This window comes from Cryptomeria japonica, chromosome 7 (assembly GCF_030272615.1).
Source record: "Cryptomeria japonica chromosome 7, Sugi_1.0, whole genome shotgun sequence".
Taxonomy (NCBI): Eukaryota; Viridiplantae; Streptophyta; class Pinopsida; order Cupressales; family Cupressaceae; genus Cryptomeria; species Cryptomeria japonica.
Window position 1 is genome coordinate 391219054 of NC_081411.1, and position 27487 is coordinate 391246540.

A 27487-nucleotide genomic window follows, 5' to 3' on the forward strand; every position below is an offset into this window, starting at 1 on the left:
TTGAATTCCTGGTGGAAGAGTTACATTACCCTACCTATGACTCTCCTAAGTCCCAGATGATCTATTCTATTATTGGACACAACTCATCCTGCTACAGCCATATTTACTCTTATTTACGAGACCAAATTATCCCAAAAAATCTTACCCATAATGAGAAAAGGAACCTAATCCGAAATGCTTCATGGTATGTCATCATCTCTAATGACCTATTTAGGCAAGGTTTAGATAGTACTTTTCTTAGGTGTCTAGAAACTGAAGAGTCCCAACGTGTATTATTGGAAGTCCATGAAGGTATTTGTGGATCTCATTCGAATGGTCTTACTTTAGCTCAGAAACTACTAAGGGTTGGCTACTACTAGCCAGACGTGAAGAAAGATGCTATAAAGTTTTCTAAAACTTGTGAGAAGTGTCAGCTACATGGGAATCTCATACATGCTCTAGCAAGGGATCTCATACCCTTCATTACACATTGGCCTTTTCAGCAATGGGCCTTTGATCTCATTGGTCAAATATATCTTGCAGCATCCAACGGACACAAGTTTATCATAACTGCCACTGAATATTTCACTAAGTGGGTAGAAGCGGTTCTGCTCATCAAAGCAACTATTAAACAAGTAGCTCTCTTCATCCTTAACTATATCATCTACAGGTATGGGATACCTTCATCCATCATGACTGACAATGGAGGACAATTCAAGAATAAAGATCTAGACGAGCTTTGTGAGAAATTCAAAATCAAACAGCACTAGTCATCCATATATTACCCTCAAGGAAATAGACAAGCTAAAGCCTATAACAAAAACTTGTTGACTATCTTACACAAAACAGTGAACAAATCTGGGATGGATTGGCATCTGCAGCTCAATCCTGCACTATGGGCTTATAGAACAAGTATTAGAACACCTACTAGGGCTACACCTTTTTCTTTGGTGTATGGATCCAAAGCAGTCTTACCTATTGAAGTGGAAATACCATCTTTGAGAGTTTCTTTGCAAGGTCTTGTTAATGATGAAGACTAAAAAATATCTAGATTGCAAGAACTCGAGTTGCTAGATGAACGTCAGCAAGTGGCATTTGATCATTTGAGAGTGTATCAAAAGAGAATGTCTAAGGGATATAACAAGAAGGTTTGACAACGAGAATTTCAGGTTGGTGACCTTGCTCTGAGAGAAAATCCTAAAAATCAAAAATTTTGAGACAACAAAGGGAAGTTTGAACCCAACTGGTTGGGTCCCTACATCGTTACTGCAGTATTTGGCTCTCGTGCATATCAGCTCTCAACATCAGAAGGAGACAGCTCCATGAACCGATTAACACCATCCATTTGAAAAAGTTCTTCACTTAGAATTCTCTGCTCTAGCAATCTGTATAGCTAAAAAAGTCTTGAAAAAAAATGTTGCCAAGTAGGTGAAAACCTGGGAAATAGGTGTCTCTTGTACTCAAGCGCTCCATCTATCAACGCAACATTGGCATTCCCACTTTCATGCATATTTGATTTCGTTTGTACATATATTTTAGTCACTTTGGTGACATCCTAGTTCTTTTAGAACCCCCATGGCTTGAAACTGATCAATGTCCTAGTCTTAGGGTAATTGACTGAGCAATTTACGTGTCCTAAGCAATGTCAACCAAGTCATCATTCTGTTAGTGATACCTGGTTGTCCAATCTGAGTCAGTCGCCTGTCTCCTAACTACTAAAGAGTTTTATCACTGAGTACACAAGAAAAACAACATAACTGAAAACAATCACTAAACAATTTGAGATATGCAGGAAATATTTCTTTGTGTGTTGTCTTTTATATTGGTTTTCGATTAGTATTCCCTCTGAGTAACTCGAGGAATTCTATCTTGACTAAGAGGAGCAAGGATAGGGGGCATAATATTTTCTTTGTTTTCTGCTTGTAGGAATGATTCCGATGATCTAGAAACATCTAATTAGCTGGGTGTCTGTGATAAGAGCCTTCACATCAAGGTGAAATCGCCACACATACCTCAACTCTGGTTATTTGTATACTATAGGGAGGTTCTCATCATTTCTTTGTCTTTTTTGAGGGATTTTTTTTAAATGTGCAATCTGGGTCCATGCGTAATTTGTCCAAGGATATGAACGAAAAAAGGGTCATTGTGGATAAGATAATTAAATATTGCACATGAAAAGGAAGGAACTCTAATCTTCCTACTATATTTGTAAATGCTTAGTGATGAATAATAAGCATTCCAAATCTAGTGACAAGTTTAAGTTGCATTCATTCTACATTTTCTGCATTTCGAGTGATTTCTGCATGATAACAATGATCTTTTTATCTTTTGAATGAGAGTTTGAAGTATCATCATTTCTAAGCTAAGCGGTTTCTTTTTCATCATTTCTCTAATCGAGTACTTGTATAGTGAGATGTTAGCTGTATACATAAGCATTTTATATAGATTCATTATACATGCTTATTTGCATTCATCTTATTGCATAGAAAAATTTAAAAAATTGCATTACTAGTTACTCATTTTCATCATTTATTTGCATATGAAAAGAAACAAAAATGAACATTCATATTCATTTGCATTACATACATCTATATTGAAAAGATATGAATACATATAGAGTAAAGCATATAAAAAACATCTCATAAATCAATCGACACAAGTACAATGAAATCAAATCAAGATCTTATATATATATAATCATCAATAACTCAAGGTACAAGTGATATAACTGTCATATACAATCTTCCATCGAAGAAAGAATTGTATGGGCCACAAAAAATGGGGTATCTAACAAAATCTAAGAGCTATTAAAAAAATTCTAGCTCTCTGCCTCTCCCTCATCACTAGGTGATGGAGGAGGTGGAGCCTATTGACCGACATCCTGTCTCAATGCCCGAGCTCCCTTAGATAATTCCATATACTGAGAGTAGGGAACAACCTGCTGGGCTACATGAACTATTATGTTATAAGCCGCAACGTAATAAGTTGCCCGACTAGTCTGGTGTAAGACCTTCTACTGAAGAGCATCTCGCTCTACTCTCATCTCTACAACCTGGTGATTGCGCTCTGCTCTGAGCTCCACCAGCTAATGATCATGCTCATCTCTGGCCTTAGCTAACTAATGATCTCGCTTGACTCTAAGGTCCGCCAGATTTATGTCCTTCTCTACAAGCTGTGTCTGAGCCACTGTCAACTATGACTGCAAACCTACTAATCGCCCTCTCACCGACCGTGTTGCACCAGCTTTTCCTAACTCCCTCACAGGATCCTTGCCTCCATCTCCACCTTCAGCTCCCCCCTACTCCTCTACCTCACCTATCTGGGAGCTCCTCGCTCCTCCTCTCCTATACCCTCCACTATCCTAACACCACTCATTCTCACACCAACAGTCCCTCAAGATCCACCCTCTCCTCTCTGTTGTTGTCTCACCCTAGTTGGTACCCTGGTGCTTCTCGCACTAGGATCATCACTTCCCCTCCTCAGAGCCTCTGCTCTCCATCCCTACCTCTATGCCTGTCCATGTGCCTATGCGGGGGCATCATCCTCAACCTCCTCTATCAAAGGTGCTTGCTCTGCTGGATCTGTGAATCTAGGGAATGGATGTTGCTGGAACCAATCCGTGCACTAGAGCAATACCCCAACATCTGCAATATCCTCTAGATAATCCCATTGAAGTCACGACAACCTTGTCAACTCCTACATGCCCAAGGTGTATTATAACCTAGGACCCCATCCTTGCCTCTCTTCGTCTGCATAATGAGCATATGTAGTAAAATCCTGTGAGATCACCAGAGGCCTACCATACTGTCTCATTACCCGAGTAACAATAAAGCACTCAATGACTATCGCTGATCTGTCGATGAGAGAATGAGTCATGAATAGATCTTTGCACACATCTCTCTAGTCATCCCAAGGCTCCAGACCCTATATAGTCTCCATATAATAACTATCAAATCATCCAGCTACCATCTCCAATACTATGTCTGTCCTAGATGGGGCTGAGTAATGTATCCACAATATCTATAAACAATCGACTACTATGGATCTCTGGCATCATCCACTATAGGTCTGCACATTGCGATGTGCTCCCAGGCCCATACCTACAAAATTAAAACCCTTGTTGCCATGCTCTTCCCCTCTCTATAGACAATCTCATGCATCTCACGATACATGTGCGCCAAAATACACGAACCCCATCCTAATCTCTTAGGGTGATCCACAAGCCTCTGCAACATCCTAGCCCAGCCGCATAAGAAATCATGTTGTCCCTTGTCTGGCATAATGAAGCAACCAATGAATCCTACCAAGACACAAGCCAGTGGAAACTCCTCACTGTACCTGGTCATTATATCATCCTAGCTGATAGACCATGTAAGGATGTCCACATCATGAAAAACCTGTCTCAAAGCTAGTAAGGACGTTGTGCTGAATCATAATCCACCTTATCCCCAGTGAATGGAATCCTAAGAATCCTATATACATCCTTGGGAGTGATAGTCATCTCCCCAACTGGCAAATGAAACGTGTTATGCTCAAAATGGAATCTCTCAACAAGTGTGGTAAGAATTCTGTGATTCACATGGATATCTGGCATCTTTAAAAGGTGAGTAAATCCGCACAAATCAATATGTGCTATGTCTATATCGGATAACTCACGCACTAATCTCATAGTCAGAGGATAGACACATTTGAAAAGAACATGTGGTAGTCGAATCTAGAAGAATCAAACAATAGAGCATCATAAAGTCCTTCACATTATGCTATAAGACAACTTAAACATCACGAAAATCCACATACATTAATTGCCAAATCAAATTTTCATGTTTGCACCCTTCGAAATGTTCACTGTTTTTCATACGACATTTCACAGTGCAGGCAGAAACTTGTACGAGTCAGGAATAGGTATAGGACGACAAAAGACTCCGATACGATACAAAACAAGCATTCAAATGACAAAATGGTCTCTTAATAAAAAACTCATACGATACAAGGGGAGGTATGAAATGACAAAACAATACAAAGGAATTTATCGTATGACACTAGATGTCATCTCGCATGACAAAACGACAACGATCGACTTGAACAAGACTAAAAATTCAAAAAATCAACCAAAAAATTCAAAATTGATAAAATGAAAGGGCTAAAAATTAGACTCTTACCGCTAGCTCATAATTTTGTGGTCGATTATGACATCTCTGGCACTCAAATTGGTGCTCCTGGATCAAAATGACCATTTTTCTTCGTAGAAGGCTTTTTGAATTTTCAAACTTGGAGAGGTTAAAATGAATTGAAAATGACACTTTGACCCCTTATATAGCCAAAACCCTAATTTTTCAACTTGCTCTGATAGACATGAAAATTGTACCCTTAGCTAATTTGCCCATCCGGATTCCATTTTCGAGATCGAAATTGAAATCTGAGATCATTCTCCTAGTCAATTTCTATACAATTTGGACCACTTAGCGCTTTCATCACATTCTCATTCTTTTCTTCAATTGATGCTCAATTTCACATCAATCAACGCAAAATCTTCACAAATATTCCTCTGACTCAATATTTGTGCTCAAGTCATTATCATCGCCAACACTTGCCTAAAATCATGAACCCTCGCTATCTTTCGATTTCGCTCCCGAGGGGGCATATTCGTGACCTTATGACCTCACATCTTCAAAGTTGATAAAATTTTCAAATGCTCATCAAAATTCAAGCAAAAATATTTCCAACTAAAGAAAATCAAATAAATTCTAATTGCTAAGGGGCATCTCAACTTCATCGCTTCATATCAAGTTGAGATCTCTCGATCATCTGAATCAAATCAATCGCTAGGGGCATATCAGTTTCATCACTTCAAATCAAGCTGATATTCGTCTTCATCTTAATCAGTCTCTTAACGATAATCAATTTCATCGCTTTTCATCAAGTTGATTATTCATTTAAACTCAATCAAAATTTTAAAGAGTATCTTTGATCACATACTCAATCTAAGCAGGTGTTCAGTTTCATCACTTCAAATCAAGCTAGACAATTTATCTTCACTCATCGTGTCTTGATCCATCAAGTTCAAGATCGATTTTATCTTCGCTCATTGTGTCTAGTTCAATCAAGTTCTAGATTAGTAAGATCTGCTTCTTGATCAATCAAGTTCAAATTCAGTATCTTTGCTCTCTATCATTCCTAGTTTAATCAAGTTCGGGATCAGTTTCACTTTAATCAACTCTGTTCAACTTCATCGCTTCAAATCAAACTAAACACCTCGCTCTTCATCTAGGTCGTGATCAATCAAGTTCAGAATTGGTATCTCCTAGAAATCAACATATTCTTTGAACCAACGCGTTGCTCACACATTAATTCAAAGAGTGGCAAATGTAAACCCTAAAATTGGTCACCCAAACCATGGGCCCCTAATCTCGACAACATCACTAAGGTCCTAACCAAAGGCAATTAAATCAACTTCGAGCACACAATTAATTAATTCTTCAATCATCAAATGTCACATGGCAAGTGAATTATTCTATATTAATTAAATATTTATTTAATTAATTAAATCATTCCAAGAAAATCATTTTTGATCAATTATCCTATTTAATTTATTAAATATCCTAGCATATTTAATTAATTAATTAATTTGTCATTTATCATAAAAAAGGAATTAATTTATCACAAAAGAATTATCAATATGCAAAGCAAGAGTTAAATTGAAAATAAAATAAAACTTGAGATATTATTTCTTTCTTCTATATTGAGAACTTGAAATCTGAAAAATAGTTAAAGGAATTTAATCATTTTCTAAAATTGGAAATCAAAGCTTTTGAGAAAAGAAGTTCAGTTGCATTGAAAAGACTCTTCTCTTGAATAAATCAAAGAATTACCTATTTTTATCTGAAGTGCATGGAATTAATTGAATTATATTTTTAATGCAAACTCAAACTTATAATCTGAATGCATTTCAATTAAACTATAATTGGAATTTATCTCAAGGTTAACTAAATCTGATTTCTCAATTATTTCAATTATCCTAAATTGTGCTTTTTCTTGATCTCTCTTGTGATTCTCTATAAATTCAGCCTTCACCTCTCATTCAAAACACCCTGGAGATGATTTATTGTTATTATACAGTTTTTGCTTTGGAGTCATTGAAGATATTGTGCTTGCTTTTTGAGATTATTGCATCTTAGTTTAATTTATTTTTTGCATATTTCATGATTGCTTGAATTCATATAGCTTACTATTCATCCATCTAGCATAATCCTGCATCCATTTAGCTAAATATCATGCTCATATAGATTAAATCCTTCGTCTTGGTGTAGTCTAGTCACTGATATTGATTATACAAATATGAGAGAAATCTTATACTCACATCTTTTAGAAGGAAATTAGTCGATTTGTTATGGTTTTATTATTCATGCTTATATCTATCTAACCATACATGTAATGACTTAATTGAAGTGTTGTGTCTTGCAGCTTACAGACTTATTCCACTTTTCACACACACAGGTATAAGAGCAATAAATAATGATTTAAATGCACAGTCAAAATGACCTCTTTATCATACTATTATTTGCAATCATGCATCTCCAGGAAGGAAATAAGAATCTATGCATATATTTCATATGTCAAGCTCAAAATTTAATAACAGTAAAACTCATAGATCAACAACAATTATGAAGACACAATTTGAGTTGAAGAAAAGGCAACCAGTATTGATAACACCACACGGAGTGAATCTGTGCAAAGAGGTTAAGCAACGAATATATTTGTATTGTTTGCATAATGACGACTTTAAGATAAATAGCTGAGAAGTGATAAGTTACAATCAACAAAAGCAATTGAAAATCTAAAAAAATACAGTCAAAAGGCATGGTTATAGCTTCATAAGAATTTTGGATGTGCATGGTCAAAAAAGATGAAATTTGTCTCAAAAAATGTAAGAACAATGAGCTGCACATACAGTGATCGAACTTACCTTGGTGGCTTTAGTGCATGCAAGGCTTACAAAGTCTTCCACAATATCTTCATTCAAAAAATGAAACCCTCGAAGATATGAAACCTCATGGTGGTGTAGTACAGAGAGGGCAAGCATCGAATGTCAAAAAACAAGATGAAAATATGCTTTAGAGTTTCTTTGCGCTAATATGTCGATATGTGTTTTGTTTTTTTCCGTTCTTTTTGAAATATTTACTTCTCAAAAAACCCTGTGGGTATTTGCATTGCCCATATTTTTAATATTTGAGCACAAAGTAATGTAAAATGAGTATTTATTAAGTGGTAAAGTGAAAATCACTTAATAAAAATCTTTTATGAGACAAATGATGCCATGTCTTATGCCAAGTGCTTAGTCAAGAAGAGGTGGAGGGCAGTTTTAGCCAAGTGTCAATAAGGGACCGATTCAATGTGAGGTGGCTACAAGTTTGGCCAAGTGTAATAGAAGATGTCAAAGGGTGTGGCAAGAATATAGGGGTGGTTGAGAGACATTTTGTAGAGGATATAGGAATTTTGTTTCACCTTGTTTGAAAGCAAATGAGAGACTTTTGGATGTTTTTGTCAAGTCATCATGATGGAATAGGTCAATCTTGACTCTTTCATTATTTTTAGACTCTTTTTGAATAAATCTTGTTGTTGGATTTAGGGGTTTGGGGGTACATCCGACCCAAAGCAGTTGGTGATTCCTATTTTTAGGGGTTTTGGAGGGAGTGAGATGTTATTATATATTCATCAGTGTAACTCATTTTAAAGTTAGATCTTCTTATGCAGTCTTGTACTTCATGACTTTTGAGTCCTAAAGAGCATTTCTAAGTATATTGTTGTAACTCTTTTGATATATGAATATAGAGAAGCCTTGGGTATCAGCTTTTTGAAACATTTTGCCTACTTATTCTTGTGTTATTGTGCATTATAAAGTGATTGATCAAGCTACCTGTGAGGTAACAATTATCTCCTTATATCTTTGTCTCATTCTTTTGCCTTTTCTGCAAATAGTTTGTTTGTGTAGGTTGCTAGCTGTGTTAGAAATGCACATGGCTCTTAATTTGTGAACTTCCTTTTTAACTAAATGTAAATAGCCTCTTGGTGAAATATTTATGCAGGAACATGATGTAATAAGTTGTGCAAGCCTAGTTTCAGTCATTTGGAATCAAGTGTTTCATTTTTTGAGTTTTCATAATCTTATTAAACTTGGTGCATCACCTTTAGGAGTAGGTTTTCGTTTTATGTTTCTCTCTTACTCTTTTCCTCAAAAAAATTCAATTATTAGATTAGGTGATAACTAGGTAGGAAGTTGGCCTCATTCGCAAGTTCATTCCAAATATAGGTGACCCACAGCCTTGGAATGTCCCCATGTATCTCTGAGATGTTAAGTTTCATAGCTTGATAAGGGTGCAATTTCAATAGATAACAATACCAATAATTTTATTGGTATGGATTAATTTAGTAAAGTTACTACTCAAGACCTCCTCGAGCGTTATAAATAAGTAGGGAGAGAGGGGATCTCCCTGTCTAATACCCTTTTCAACTCCAAAGAATCCTTTAGGCACACCCTTGACCAAGACAAAAAATTTGACTATTTCAATACACTGTCTAATAAGGTTGATGAATTTGTCACAGAAGCCCATGTGGGTAAGTACTTTGTATAAAAAACCCCAATTGATCCTGCCATAAGCTTTAGAGATGTCTAGTTTAAGTAGTATTCCCGGTATCTTACATTTATCCATGGAGTGGATGACTTCATGAGTGGTAACTGCAATATCAATAATTTTTCTACCCAGTATGAAGCCCTTTTGGTTACCACATATGATCCCCTTAAGGAAGGGTTTGAGCCTATTAACAAAAATTTTAAAGAATATCTTAGATAGGGTATTACAAATACTGATGGGCCTAAAGTCCCCTATGACTTGTAGGTCCTAGAGTTTTGGGATGAGAGCAATAAAAGTATTATTTAGTTTTTTAAGAAGCTTACCTGTGCAGAAGAAGTCCTTAGCTTCTTTAACAATGTCATCAGCAATAATTTCCCAAAATTCTTGGAAAAAAGTTGGGGGGAAGCCATATGATCTAGGGGCCTTGTAAGCACCCATGGAAAAAACAACATCACGAACTTCATCATCAAATATAGGGGCCAAAATTTGATCATTGTCTTCAAGACTTATAGTCAGAATATAGTTTAACAACCGATCTTCAAGAGAGGGGAATCCCCCAATATTCTCTTCTCTAAAAGTATTCTTGAAGGGATTAACTGCGATCTCCCCAATAACAGTCTCCTCTATGATTTCTATGTTCCTCTTGTCCAAAATCCTTCTAATGGTATTCCTTTTCTTATGTTTGTAGGCTGATTTATGGAAGAAAGATGAGTTCCTATGCCCCTCCTTGAGCCATTATATTCTTGACCTCTGTGTCCAATAAATTTCCTTCTTTTTTGAATCTCTTTCTATTTGTTCCTCCAAGATTCTTCTTTAGCAAGAAGAGAAGGGGAGAGAAAACTCATACACATAGCATTTTGGACCACGTCAAGCTTCTGAGTGATATTTTTTTTGTAGCAAAGATGTCACCAAAGGTCAACTTGTTCCAACCTTTAACATTCTTCCTAATAATATCCAACTTTTGGGACACACGATACGTGGCAGTACCTTATATAGGGGTCGTCCACCACTCTCTAACATAGTCCCTGAACTCGAGGTGTGAATTCCACATGATCTCATAGCAAAAAGGAATAGGACCAATAGGAGATCGATGAATCCAATGTCCCATTTAAAAAAAAACCAAAAAATCTATCCAGTCTGACTAGGATGAGATTGTTTCCTTTTCTGTTGTTGGACCAAGTAAAGGCAAGTCCAGACAATTCAATTTCCAAGAGACAAACTTTGTTAATGAAGTCTGACAAATCCATCATACTATCAGAGAAATCCAAGGAACCTATTGACATTTTAAACGGGAATAGGGGGGAGTTGAAGTCTCCAACCACCATCCAAAGGGAGGATGGGTCATTGGTGATGAAGGATGAGATTTCATCCCAAATAATATTCCTGTCAGTCCTTGTGTTTGGAGCATAGATGTTATAGAGGTTCCATCTGCAAACTTTAGGAGTAAAGGCGACTATTAAAAAATTGAGACATCAGAAGAATAAATCTCCATTAAGTTTATGTGGGTTCCACATGGTGACTACACCACCTAAAGCATCGTTGGCATCACTCATACAAAATGATGAGCCAAGCTAGATTTTATCATCAACAGTAGAAAATGTAGATTTTGTCATATTCACTTCTTGAAGAAGGAGGATTTTAGTCTCAAAGATGTAGTTTCTCAGCTCAAATTGTTTCTAAGAACTATTTAGTCCTCCCATATTCCACGATAGAAAATTCATTTTTTAAGTTTGGTATTGGTATCCAATGTCTTTTTCCTTCCATTTGCAATTTCTCTTGCCATTTCTTTGTATCTTGCAATCCTTTGATTTGGCCTGTCTGCCTTAGTTTTCGACCCAACATCCACTTTTCTATTCCTCGTGTTTCGCTTTTGGGTTGACCACCCCTCCTCATCTCCACCCAATGGTTCATCATTACTGGTGAGTACGGGTTTTCTTTTTTTGGTTCAAGAGAGTTGTGAATTCAATTTTTTGAATTCTTAATAGTGGACTTGGGCATATTAGCCTCCTTCTAGGTCGCGGTCCACCCAATTTTATTCTTTTCGGCTAGCTTTCCTTGGGTCTCTAGAGAGTCATCCACCAATTTTGTAGTTGCAACTTCCTTTTTGGGACAATCCAATTTTTGCACATCTGTCACATTAATCTTCAAATAGGGTTCTCCAGAATCCACCATTGGGGGGGTTTCCCTTCCAAAATGGAGTCACTTAAGGGGGGGGAGATTTCCCTATCCTCAAGTTGAGTTAGTGGCAATGACTATTTACTACAACCAGTAGCATCAACTGTTTGATTGACAATGTTTAACACCATTGAAGTTGGGCCTTCAGAGGATTTTAGCAAGTTTAGAAGCCCCTCAATAAAGGGTACTCATCTCCACTGTCAAGTCTAATAGGACTAGGCGAGGGAATTGTACATGGGGAGGAGTAAATGCCCTTCAATTTTGGCTCCTTTTCTATAGGGGCATTACATTCAAAGATGATATGGCCCTATTTTTGGCATTTTGGCAAAAGACAGTGGCATTTTCATAAACCAAAGCTTGAGTCCATTTACCCCACTTAGATTGTAAGGTAATAAATTTAGGCAAAGTATTATTGATAGTAACATTAACATAGAATCTTGCATAAACTAACCTGGTCTTAGCCCGTCACAACATCCAAGGTCACATATGTCCCAAAAGTACTACCAATCCACCTAAAAATTTGTTTGTCCTGGAACTCAAGAGGTAGGCCTGGCATACGAACCCACATAGGGGCCATTCGATGGAGATCTATTGTAGGGTCAAATTCCGGTTTCCATTTGAACAAAAGTAGATGGTGTTTACCATAAGTCCAAGAACCCATAAGAACCCTAATCAAATCTTCTTTAGTAGTGAACTTGGAAAGGAACAAGCCCCCTGACATTGCACTTATGGAGATGTTGCCTTTCAAGCTCCAGTGGGTTGCAACCCATCTATAGACCATATCAATAGTTGGTTGAAAAGAGGAAAATTCTCCCACTAACATGTTGTCCATGGATGACAATATTCTATCCATAACAAAGTAGAGGAGTCTAATCTCTATGCCATCCTCAGTTTGAACATATTTTGGAGAAAAATAGGATTCTTGACTACGTGGGTCCCAACAAGTGCCTTTTTCGAGTTAGCATTTGTTGCTTTGCCTAGCTCAACACCTTTATCCTTTTGTAGGAAGACTCTACTAAAGGCCTAGAATTGTTCACCTTGTTAGTAGAAGATTCGTCAAGGGGCTTAGTCTTTACCACCTTGTAGTCCGTAGGGGAATCCTTTGGAGGCACAATCGTCAGCGAGATTGCGTTACTACCAGTCTATGAATTGGGAGTTGAAGCATGAGGCACAAGATTCTCCTAGGGGGAGGGTCAACTATCAGGGGGCTTGAGCCCCCACCTTTGGCAGGGAGCATGTGCTAGAAAATTAAAAATTCAAGAGTGGGAAAAATAGTTGTAGAGCTACTTTTTGATCCTATGAGTATAATGTATCTCTAAGATTTGTCAAATGTTACACATATTTATCTAATATGTAGCAATATTTGAAACACAATAAAACCAATCAACATCATAATAATTTCATTCAATTATGAAATCATTATAACAACATGCTATAATACACAATTCAATTTTAATTATTAAAATTGTATGTTTATAGGCTAAATATTATTCTTAGCTAACTCATGTTCAATTTTTATTGTTGTGCAAGTGGATACTTGACAATCATATTCCAATACAAAAAGAGATTTTTCCTCCTCCAAATTATATTTACATTATTTAAAATGAAATTACTTCACATTAAAAATTACATAACTTCTCATTTCTCACATTATATAGCTTTCTACTAAAATGAGCTAAACAAATTTCACTTCTAAAAATAACTCACTCTAATGTCTAGGAATGAAATGAATGACAAAGAAGTAATGCATGAAAAACTTGTCTACAAAAGGTCAACATCAACTATGAGTAATAAATGTTAATAATTAACCAGTTTGAAAAAAAACCCAATGATAAAAAAAAATTCTCAACATTACAAATAGATATATAATATAAATATTTTGTAAATCTAATTTTCTATTTCAAGACTATGTTTATGATCAACTTTTAAGAAAATGGAGAAGATTAAGGACTATAAATGCACCATTTTGTATCCTTTTAAAAGGTGGGAAATAGAAGGTTTTTTTATCACAAGCAAGAGAAGGAAAAAATAGAACAATTCATGTAGGAATGTCAATGTTCAAGTGTGATTTTTTCATAGACAAGGATACTACCCCCAAGTTTATATGGGCATGTTAGTTATATACTTGTGTTTTTTTTGTTGTTTTGGAGAAGGAGAATGGCGATGATCTCTACCCTGCATATTTGCAAGTCCATAAAGCTACTAGGAGGGTTTTTGACCAAGATAGGCATGAGGTGATCTTGATCCGTAGTAGACAAAATCATATATTTTTTGGTGAGTATTGACAAGGAGAATGGAAGTAAGCCACAAATGATGTTAACCTTTATAATATTAAATTCTTATTCTCAGTTTTGTCTAATATGGATATTTAAATTCTTATTCTTAATTTTGTCTAATATGCATATCAATTTAATTTACATGTGTGGATAAAATTAATTGTTTATATATATATATAATTGGTAAGATCATTATTAAAATTAATAAATTGAAAAATAATTTGAAACATTATTTATTAAAAGAAATTATGTTTTATCAAGATTCAACTACAAATTTATTTTAAATTTTGTTGCAATTCATATTTTCTTGCATATAGCTCTCCTTTGTCACATAGAAGGTAAGGTGATTTTTTCATAAGAATGTTAAAATATTTTAAAATTTGATATCTCTCGGCGAATTTTACATAAATTTTTCAAAATATAAGTATACTAGTATAAATATTTTGTAAAATCCAAATTTTCTATTTCAAGACTATGTTTATGATCAACTTTTATATATTACTTTATGCATAACAAAAACTTTTGCACTTAACATGTATCAAAGTATTTATCAATTATGTGAATTCATAACATACATGTCAAATACATGGATTACACTTTCTTCAATGCTCTAATTTGAATTACTTCTTGTTGTAGAATCATCTAGATGGTGTTTTATGCCTTCAATTCTATAATCAATAAAAAAGGATGTTCAATATGTCAATAGGCATGACATCCAAGATTATTATAATGACTCATGTCAAGAATCATCACCTAGTGTTTTTTATTAAGAAAGCACTGAAAAACAAGGCACTGACTCTTTACATAGTTAAAACTATAAACAACACTTAAGCAACACTAGAACAACAAACTACCATAACAAGAGTCTTTTTGAACTAGAAACAACACAAATAACAAAGCGGTAGGGAACAAGGGAAAGCATCCCAAAACACAAAAAAACAACACAAGACCTAGGGGGTCAACTTGCGAACCCCAATCCTATCAATGACATTTTTACAATCATCAAACAAAAACTTGTAGAGTTCCTTGGCTTCATTTTTGTCATCATCGTTGTCTATGGTATGCTCTCTCAGGAGGCAGAGAGTGAGGGCCAAACTGTGAAGGACATGTTGGTATTATGGATGTGTTGCATTGGTTTTGTCATTGATGTCAACACTTGTCAACACTTGTCAACACTTATCAGCACCGAAGATCTTTTGTTATGTTCACCGACATGTTCAATGACTTATGCACAATCATTGGTATCTAGTTCACCGACACTGAGGATGATTTGTTATCATCAAAAGATTACTTGGTTATGTCGAAGACATTGTTTGGACACTTGGTTTTGGTGATTTGGTTATTGGTCTAGTCGAGTTTGCATATTTGTTCTTACTGGCAAATTGGTCTAGGTTATGGACCGGCAAGCTTTATCTATTCCAGATCAACATGACACGTTATGGAGATGATTTGTTTACTTGGTTATTATTGTTAATGCATTAAGCCGACATGATGCATCACATATTGATTCATTTGTAATTGATTTAATTGTAATATTCTTAGTGAGCCGACCTACACATTTGGTCTTAGGTTTTGGTATATATGTAAGATCTCATTTGTGAGATTGTGAGAGGGAATGGAATAAGGTATTACAAGGTTGTGATATTCAATATAAGTGAATATAAGCATAGCTATACATGTAGACATCATTTGAAGATACAAGGAAGGTTTGAAGAAGGCAATCAGAGCTTAGCCGGTACTGAATCCAGCATATGAAGATGCTATTTTGTGAAGTACATTATCATTGGATTTAACCATCCAATTGTAGTCAGTGAGACTCCCATTTTGTGTTTGAGCAGTGAACTCTAGGCAGTTGGCCTTTCTACATGTGCAGACCCCATTTGTACACACATACTATCTGCAGTAGTATCATCTGATTGTGGGTAAGGTTTCCCACCATGGTTTTTCCCCTTACAGGGTTTCCACGTACGAATATTTAAGTTATGTGTTGTGGATGTTATTTGTCTTTCTATTTCATGCATTAAACTTTACCGGTACTGTTATTAACTATTAAATTGTCAACTGGCATTAAGTTTGGTTTACCAATATTATGCATCAAGTTTGATTAAGTTATATTTGGATTAAAATTAACAGACCACTGATTCACCCCCCCCCCCTCTCAGTTGCCTCCAGGTCCTAACAATTGGTATCAGAGCTAAGTTCTCTTTTTGCATAAGTTTAACAACTTGAGGAGATTATATGGCAACTAACTATTTCAGGAAGAACAGTCTGAAACTTGATGGAACTAACTATGGTATATGGAAGATCAGAATGGAGACACATCTAAATTGCATTGGTAGAGACATATGGGATGTTACAAAGAATGGCTATGTTGGTCCTACACAAAGTCAACCTAATCCACCAACCTTGGCTAAAGATTAGGAGAATGATTGCAAAGCAAGAGAAGCACTTTTGATCAAATCAACAAATCATGGATTATCAAACCGATCTACTGCTAAAGCTATTTGGGACAAATTGGAGACATTGAATGAAGATGATACCATAGTCAAAATTGCAAAACTGGAATGCTTCCGGATCAGGTATGAAAATCTGAAAATGGAAGAAGATGAAAGGATTTCTGCTTTTATGGAAAGAGTTAATGAAATTGTTTTAGGTATACAATGTTGTGGAGGATCCTTAAGTGAAGATGAAATTGTTTCTAAAGTTTTAAGAGCATTGCCACCAGCATACAAAATGAAAGTAACTGCTATTAATGAATTAAGAACAATGTCTAATACATCAGTATCTAGAGATACTTTGGTTGGAAAACTTTCAGCTTTTGAACTTGAGGAATTTGGTCCTGTTGCTACAATTAAGACAGATTTAGCTTTCAAAGCATCATCATCTGCAACATCATCTTCATCATCTGAGAAATCTAATTGGAAATCACTTAATGCAAGAGAACTTGAAGATATCAGAAGGGAGAATGAAGAACTTGAAGAGCTTGAAGCATTATTTGCAAGAAAAATGCCTAAAGGTCAAGTTGGAAGTAAGTATGAAGGTAAAGCACCATTTAAATGTTATAACTACAAAAAGATTGGTCATATGGCATCTAGGTGTCTTGATAGACATGCAAGATTGAAAGAAGAAGCTAAAAGAACATATAAGCCTAACCTTGAATATCAGAGATACAGATTTAAGAAGAATAGAGACAAATCATGTTACTATGTTGATGAAGGAGTTACTGATGATTCTGATGAGGAACCGACAGACAATGGATGGGCTTTTGTTGCAATAACAGAAGATCAACCGACACCTACTGTTCAACCAACAGAGCAAGCCCTAACAGCTAAAATCGAAGAAAAGGATGAATGGATTATAGATTCCAGATGTTCACATCATATGACTGGTGATAAAAGTAAATTCTTAACCTTTCAGGAATACAATGGAGGTCTAGTCAAATTTGGAGATGATAAAGCTTGTTTGATTAGAGGAAAAGACACTATATCTTTTGATGGTAAGCACAATAATGACAAGGTTTATTATGTTGAAGGTTTGAAGCATAATCTTTTGAGTGTTGGTCAATTAGTTGAAAAGAGATTTCAGTTACAATTCAAGAATGGTAAATGCAAAATCATCAACAGAACTGGTTGGGAAATTTCAACCGGTAATCAAACTAGAGGTAATATCTTTCATTTGAATAACAATGAGAAAGCATGCTTAATTGCACATATTGATGAAAGTTGGTTATGGCATAAGAGACTTTGTCATGTAAATTTTGATTGCATTGTGAAGATTAGTACAACTAAGGCAGTAAGGGATTTACCTAAGATTGTAAAACCTCACAATTCGGTATGTAAGGAATTTCAATTTGGAAAGCAAGTTAGAGAAACTTTTAAGAGTATTCCAGAAAAATCCAATAATGTTACTGATTTAATTCATACTGATTTATGTGGTCTGGCAAGAACTAGATGTTTACAAGGAGATAGATTTTTTATGCTAATCATTGATGATTATTCTAGAATGTGTTGGGTTACTTTTCTCAGGGAGAAATCACAAGCTTTTGGGAAATTCAAACTATTCAAGGTAATGGTAGAGAGTGAAACCGGTAAGAAAATCAAATGTTTAAGATCAAATCAAGGAGGTGAATTCACATCTAAGGAATTTAATACATTATGTGAAGTGAATGGAATTAGAAGATAGTTATCAGCACCTCGGACACCCCAACAAAATGGAGTTGTGGAAAGGAAGAACAAAACTATTTTGGATGCAGCTAGAAGCATGATATCAGAAGCAAACCTACCTCATGTGTATTGGAGAGAAGCAGTCAATACAACGGTTTACACATTCAACAGAGTTCACATCGAAGGTGAAACCAGTAAGACCCCTCATGAACTATGGTTTGGTAATACTCCTACTCTTAAATATTTCAGAATATTTGGAAACAAATGTTACATTAGGAGAGATGATTATATTGGCAAATTTGATCCTAGAAGTGATGAAGGAATATTTCTTGGTTATTCATCTAAGAGCAAGGCATATAGATGTTTTAATAAGAGATTACAAAAAATAGTTGAGAGTGCAAATGTGAAGATTGATGAATAGTTTAGAAGTAATTCAAGGTCCATGGATTCTGAACCGACTATTGAGATAATCACAAATGAACCTAAACTAAGTACACTAGTACAGAATGTAGATCCAGTCACACCGGCATCATCTGATAATTCCACAGTGACTGAAGAACATCAACAAGTGAATACACCTAGGTATGTAAGATTGAATCACTCTGAAAGTCAGATAATTGGGAATAAGTATCAAGGTGTTATGACAAGAGGAAGACTAGAAAATGAAGAGGTATGTTTAATTTCTCAAATTGAACCGACAACTATTTTTGAGGCATGTGAAGATAAACATTGGATTAAGGCTATGGAAGATGAATTGGAACAAATTGAAAAGAATAACACATGGACATTGGTTCCCCGACCTAAAAACAAAAATATAATTGGAATTAAATGGCTATTCAGAAATAAACTTAATGAAGATGGTAAGGTAATCAGAAACAAAGCAAGATTAGTGCGTAAGGGATATTCACAAAAAGAGGGAATTGATTACAATGAAACCTTTGCACCGGTAGCTAGAATTGAGGCAGTCAGACTATTCTTAGCTTTCGCAACACACAAGAACTATAAAGTATATCAAATGGATGTTCAATGTGCATTTCTGAATGGTGATCTTGAAGAGGAAGTTTACATTGAACAACCTGATGGATTTTCTTTGACAAATGACAAAGATATGGTTTGCAGGTTAAGGCAAGCTTTATATGGATTGAAGCAAGCTCCTAAAGCTTTGTATGCTAGATTGGACAAATATCTTTTGAAGCTTGGTTACACTAAAGGTAATGTTGACAGCAACTTATATTACAAAGTGACTAATGATGACATCTTGGTTATTGAAGTTTTTGTTGATGATATCATTTTTGGAGGAGAAAAAGGATTGTGTAAAGATTTTTCTAATAAGATGCAGGAAGAATTTGAAATGTCTATGATTGGGGAGATAAAATTCTTTTTAGGATTGCAAATTTCACAGACTGATAAAGGTATAGTCATATGTCAATCAAAGTACTTGAAATAATTACTAAAGAAATTTGGTATGGAAAACTCTAAACTGGTAAGTACTCCTATGACTACAACTGATAAACTATCATTGAAGGATGAATCAACACCTGTTAATCTAACAAGATATAAGTCTATGATTGGAGGTTTACTGTATTTGACACAAACAAGACCTAATATTATGAATGTAGTATGTATTGTTTCAAGATTTCAGAGTAATCCTAAAGAAAAACATGAATCAGCAGTGAAAAGGGTTTTCCGGTATCTACAAGGCACAACAAATCTTGGTTTATGGTATCCTAAAGATGAAAATTTTGATTTATGTGCATACACAGATGCAAATTGGGCAGGAGATGTCGATGACAGAAAGAGAACCATCAGCGGAGAATTCTTTCTTGGTAGAAGATTGATTTCATGGTTGAGCAAGAAATAGAGTTGTACATCACTATCAACAACAGAATCAGAATATGTTGCAACATCAACTAATTGTACATAGGTATTATGGATTAAGCAAATGTTGAAGGACATTAAGGTAAAATGCAAAGAACCTATAATCATTTACTGTGATAATATGGAAGCAATTGATATATCAAAGAATCCGGTATTTCACTCTAAAACTAAACATGTTTCTATCAAATTCAATTTTCTGAAAGAGAATGTTGAAGCAAAAGAAGTGAAATTGATTTATGTGAATACAGAAGAGCAGATTGCAGATATCTTTACTAAGCCTTTACCTAAGGAAACTTTTGAATATCTCAGAGAGAAACTTGGAGTTATACCCTCACTAGTAGAGACTTAGACAGTTGGAGATTGACATCAAACTGGCAGGAATTGACAGAGAAACCTTTTTTTCCCGGCTTTGATGAAAGAGAGCTACTTCTCAAGGGGAGTAGATTGATAAGTTGGTATTTGTAATAAGTTCTATGAACTGATTGTATCTAGTTTTTGTATTGCTTTGTCATTTGATGTCAAAGGGGGGGGATATATCTATGGAAAAACACATAATCTTTTGGGGAGAGATTATTCCTAGGGAATAATATTATGTATTTTGATTTCTGGTAATTGATCTCTTTGGGAGATTGTTGGTTTTTGGTTTTTGGCATTTATGCTTTGGCACTTAGATGGTTTTTCCATCTTGTGTTGCCATCAATGCCAAAGGGGGAGATTTTTGGTATTATGGATGTGTTGCATTGGTTTTGTCATTGATGTCAACACTTGTGAACACTTATCAGCACCAAAGATCTTTTGTTATGTTCACCGACATGTTCAATGACTTATGCACAGTCACCGGTATCTGATTCACCCATAGGTTATATTGTTCATTGGCACTAAGGATGATCTGTTATCATCTAGAGATTACTTGGTTATGTCAAAGATATTGTTTGGACACTTGGTTTTGGTGATTTGTTTATTGGTCTAGTCGAGTTTGCATATTTGTTGTTACCGACAAATTGGTCTAGGTTATGGACCAACAAGTGTTATCTATTCCAGATCAGCACGACACGTTATGGAGATGATTTGTTTACTTGGTTATTATTGTTAATGCATTAAGCCAACATGATGCATCACATATTGATTCATTTGTAATTAATTTAATTGTAATATTCTTAGTGAGTCAACCTACACATTTGGTCTTAGGTTTTGGTATATATGTAAGATCTCATTTGTGAGATTGTGAGAGGGAATGTAATAAGGTATTACAAGGTTGTGATATTTAGTATATGTAAATATAAGCAGAGCTATACACGCAAACATCATTTTAAGATACAAGGAAGGTTTAAAGAAGGCAATCAGAGCTTAACCGGTACTGAATCTAGCATATGAAGATGCTATTTTGTGAAGTACATTATCATTGGATTTAACCATCCAATTGTAGTCAGTGAGACTCCGATTTTGTGTTTGAGCAGTGAGCTCTAGGCAGTTGGCCTTTCTGCATGTGTAGACCCCATTTGTACACATATTATCTGCAGTAGTATCATCTGATTGTGGGTAAGGTTTCCCATCGTGGTTTTTCCCCTTACAGGGTTTCCACGTACAAATATCTGTGTTATGTGTTGTGGATGTTATTTGTCTTTTTGTTTCATGCATTAAACTTTACCAGTACTATTATTAACTATTAAACTATCAACCGACATTAAGTTTGGTTTATCAGTATTATGCATCAAATTTGATTAAGTTATATTTGGATTAAAATTAATAGACAACTGATTCACCCCCCCTCTCAGTTGCCTCCGGGTCCTAACAGGACCTGCATGCAGAAACTTTTGAGACAAGCAATCTGGGAATCCCTGGCCTCCTCCTTATGTTTCAAAACCTTGACCTCCTCAAGCATGACCTTCATGTCTAGCACCAGCCCCAAGTTTTCAATCCTCTGCAAAATATCCCAAACATCCGAACAGATATTTTCAAGTTGTTCCATGGTCAAGATTCCCTAGAGGATATCAATCTTTTTCTCCTCACCCTCCTTGCTAACAGACTCCGCCACTGAGACATTTTTTTCTAATTCCAACATCTTAACCAAATCTACAATAGGAGAACTGACCCCCTGGGCACCCAAATCCTCTAGGTCCACCATATTCTTATTCTCGTCAACCTCTCTATTCACAGCCTTCGCCTCTGGGTCCACCTTTCCCATCTCAGCCTTCTTATCCAAGTCCGCAATGGGAGCTCTGGTCTCCTGACCCCCAATTCATCTGATTCTACCATTTTCATCACTTCATTCAGGTCCACCAAGTTGATAGTCACCATATTAAAATTATCTGATACTGGGAAAAAATTGAGAGTGGGGGTGGGGAATCAGTTTTGTCACAAGTACAACAGTTAATGCAAATTATAAGATTGATACCGGAGCACAACACAATGAAAGATAAACCATGAAAGCATAGCACACATGACACCAATATTTTGACATGGAAAACCCGGTAAAGGGAAAACCATGGTGGGAAACCCTACCCACAATCAGATAATACTTCGACAATAATATGTGAAATAATTACAATGGGGATTGCACTTGCAATCAATCCAACAACCTAGAGCTCACTGCTCATCACAAAAGAGAAGTCTCACTGACTTACAAAACATTGGGCTACAATCCAGAGAAAATGAACTATGAAAGTAGCATCCACTAATGCTTGATAAGTTCCGGTTAAGCACAAATGTCTGCCCTGCAATACCAAATCCTTTTGATCCCTTCGTTGAAAGATATGACTTTATTTATACATAAACCTTTCTCTCATAATGCATACATAACCATCAATCCCAAAAACCATACCCAATTATATGAATAAGTTACCTATAAATACATATCATCAACCTTAATGATAAAGTCGGCTAAACCCTAAACCCCAAAACCCATAATTACAAAAATTACATCACACGGTACCACTAGACCACTATTATGATATAAATTACATAGCATGGACCTAATTCAAATATCCAAACATTAGTTTTCCTGAAAAATTTTGTTGACCAAAATCCAACACATTTTACCAATCGGTAGAAACCCTCAGTGCAATAACACATAAAGTCTAACCGGATCCAAATAGGACCACCATAATAGCATGCCAACCAATGCAAAGTCACCAAACACTTACGACATGATCAAGAAGCACCTTCATCATGATAGAAACCGATTCCATAAGCCGGACCAAAATCATCTAACCAAAACATCAAATATCGCTAACCGATAAAGCTAACCAATACCAAGAAATATCAACCGGGAACATAAGCGATAGTTACTGGAGCACCGAAGCATGAACCAATAGAATATGGAAAGCATATAACCATCTTGAAAAAAGCATCCAAAACCGAATCCAAGGATCTGATCATATCGGATCAGAATCGAAGCCAAAACCAAGATAAACACCAAGTCTAACTGGGATACAGTGTTGACATCAATGACAACACTTAACCAAATCCAACATATGCCAACACACCATAGGTTTCATATCTATCATGGCATTAGTAGCCTCATTGAGGGGCCAAGAGGAACCCAAATCTTTAAGATCCCCACCCCCCCCCCCCCCCCCCCCCCCGCCTTGTTCTCAATCAAGCCATCATTAGGATCAGAGACATCTTTATATTTTACCTTTTTCTCCAAGGAGCTTTTCAATGCTAACCTGCGTGACCTCCTTCTACCTTTAGTGTCGGGGGAAGGGCTTTCCTCTTCAAATTCTTTAGACAAAGAATTGATCTCAATGATAATTATTTTCTATTTCAAAGGGGCTTTCCCTTTTTCTTTAGTGGGGGTGAGAGATTTGGTGGTCAAGGGAGACAACACAAGGTTAGGGGTTATCTCAGTGATGGACATCGAGGGAGGGAATTGAGAAGATGCAAAGGTAAGCAAATGAGCAGTCGCGAGGACACCCTGCGAAAATTGAAAAACCTAGGTATAACCAAGCCAGATGAAAAGGTCAAAAGTGGGAGTGAGGTTGTGGTAGGGGGTTGGACCAACATAAGACTCCGAGGAGGGCAAAGAGCTAGATGAAAATTGTAGATTCTATAAATTAAACCCTAGTGAAGAAAAATAGGTGGCTTTTCCTTGTGCTTGGGATCAAGGGTATCTTTCACAGAGGTTTCCAGAGAATGCAAGAGGAAAAAAGGTAGACGCAACAAGTCATTATTATGATAATGGTTAAGCAAGGGAAGGTGGTAGTAGTAGAATACCTTAAAGCGACCTTCCATCATGAAGTATTTCATCACCATCAAGCAAATTTGGCTCCATGGGTGCTTGAGTTCCTCACAGGAAAACCCTCCCTGCAACTTAACCAATTCCTCTCTACTTCTGAAGAAGCGTTTATGATGAATACTAAGAGGGGGGGGTGAATTAGTATACCAATAAACACTAAACTCAAATACTTAAACAATTTAGTAGATAACCAGTATGACAAATTTACAAATAAACCGGTTAAGATAAATGCAAACCAAATAGAAAACAAAGCATTCACCCACAAGAGCACAATCACCATAACACAAGAAGTTTTGATGTGGAAACCCAAATGGAAAAAACCATGGTGAGCAGAAAATCACAAGTAACTATTTGCAGAATAGAAACCATACCGGTTAAGGTCATACAATGTTCTTCACCGGAACATATCCTGTTAGGAATCTAGATCTCTGTTAGGAGATAAGTCCTGTTAAAGACTACCTTGTGAGAGGATTTTAGATTCATAGTTGTGAACTACCTTGTTAGAGGATTTACAAAGGCTTTGCCAGGCCTACCTGGTTAAGGGTTTCACACTTGTCGAAGATGTGAGTAATCAACAAGTGAGTGATCTAGATACTAGCATGGTATGCTTGGTTAGATCCCTGATAGCTCATTGTTAATGCATTTCAGTATTACTTTAGTCTTCAATATCTCCACACTCCTACTCTTTGCACATACCTAATCTTTTCTTCTATGATCGCACATACAAAACCTTATCATCTAAAACCCTAGACATGATGTCCTTATAAAGGAGTCTGATTTCATGTCGGTCCAATAGGATTACATTACAAGTTCCTAGGTTCAGTGCATCTAGACACATTTGGTAACATGACACAAAATCATTGCCAAAGTATCGATGGAAGATAACTCATCACAAAAATACTGGTTGGTAACTCATCACAGAGTAATACTGGTTCATACAATTTACCGATTACCGGTTGTCAAAAATGAAGACTAGCAAAATGTTAACTACCGCTTTGTTCCTTCATACTGCTTGAGATCCTCGAACCGCTTGAGGTCTTCATACCACTTTGTGTCTTCAATCAGTTTGTGACTGGTAAGCATTTTCTGCAAAACACCGATAGTCTAAAGATACCGGTTGAGCATAACTCATACATCAAGAAAGTGTACACAAAGTAAGTGTGTGTCCATCAATGACAATCACAACATCATAAAAATGCCAACAATCTCCCCCTTTGGCATTGATGGCAACACTTAGAAAATTTTTGACATCTAAGTGTGTTTTTACAACAAAAATATGCCATATGCAAAATTACTCCCCCTAAGCATATAAACTATCCCTTTTGTAGAAATTACAATGTATACTACTCCCTTAAAGTGGTAACATGAAAGTATACATAACATTCACCAAAACTTTAAATACTACTCCCCCTTTGCCAACAATGACAAAGTACTACAAAATAACCCCTGTTTCCCATTATCATTAAAATTGAGTAAATGTTTATGACAATAAGGAATGAAACTTGTCAAAAACCAATTTAAAATCCTGCAAAAAAGTCTTCATGTCTAATGACCATGACTCAAGTAATGAGGTAACAACCTCACTTTTGGTCTGCATCTGAGATACCTGTTCTTCCATGGCATCAATAGTACTCATCTCTTGAGTTACTATTAGGGCTTTCAGATTGAGAAAGCACTTCTGAAGAATTTGCAGTCTGGGAAATAAGACCAGTTGAAGTTCCTACAAATCTCTTGACCAATTGTTGATCTCTAACTCTATCCTGGCAAACTGAAGCTGGTACTGGTGGACTGTTTGCCCATATGTAGTGAAAGAATCATATGGCATCTTGAAGTTGCTTATGTATGTCTACAAATCTGATTGGAGTTTCTCTTTTTGGGTGAGCACATCATCGCATAATAGATGGGGTTGGCTGATTTTTCTCAATAGGTGTTTGCCCTCATCCATAGCAACACTTATGTCCTTTTGCTGTTTCTGAAGTTGAGACCGGAGCTCATTCAGTTTCTTAACCAAGGCAATGTTTTGTGCCTTTTCATGCTTCTTCTTGGTATTTGCTTCAGCGACATCTTCCAGACATTGAACCTGGTCCTCTACAATAGTACATAAAAGTTTCAGTTTGGCCAAAGAGGAATCGGTATTGGGGAGGTTAGTACGTGGAATCAAACTGGTAAGGGTGTCAACCGTAGTTTGAATGACATCCTATTCCTTTTTCCTCCTCAATGTTTCCAATCTTTCTTGTGCAAGCTCTATGCTTTGCAATAGCTCCGATTCATCTGCAGATTGGAGGTTGATAGGGCTGGTGATGTCAACCAATCTGGCTTGACCACCGGTTGCCTTTGGAGTCTCCGCTTGTTTGGCTTTCTCTTTTTCCTCCTTCTCTGCTGCTCTTTTCTTGTCTTCTGCTTTCTTCTTTTTTTCCTTTGCTTTCTTCTTCTTTGGTTCTTACTTCTTCTTATCTTCTTGTTTCCTCTTGTCTTCCACTTTCTTTTTCTCCTCCTCTTTCTTTTTCTCTTCATCTTTCTTTTTCTCTTCCTCTTTCTCCGCTTTCTCCTTATTAGCCTTTTCCTTGTCTAGTTTCTCCTTTTCTACTTGTTCTTTATCCTGCTTCTCCTTCTCTGTGTTTTCTTTATCCTATTTCTCCTTCTCTATGTTCAGAGTGACATCTTCAACATACAGTGCATCAACATCAATAGTGTCAACCTATTCTATAACTCTTTCTCCTTCACCATCAAATACCTCATCCGGTTTGGCTGAGGATTGGTCAGGTTCTTGTTCGGCCTTCTTGTTGGCCTCAGACACTTGATGTAACCAGACAACAACTTTGGCATGTAGATGACTGTCCTTCTCCACTTCAGAGGTTCTACCTTCTAGCAACCTGAGTCTTCTTCTTCTCATGAAGAAGAGACCTTTATTCTTGTCCATAATTTCAAATAATTCAGAATTGGAGGCATCAGGAAAGTACTGAGCAAAGATTTCCTCCCTTATTTCCTGTTCTTTCTCAATGGCAATGCACCATTTATTGTCCAAAGAATTGTATAAAGAATCAGGTGTCACCGATCTAATTTCAGATGGCGACCGGTCATTCATACACATATATTTTATCATTTCATGTTCTACTTCTTTCTTCTCATTATCAGAAAAATCATCAAAAT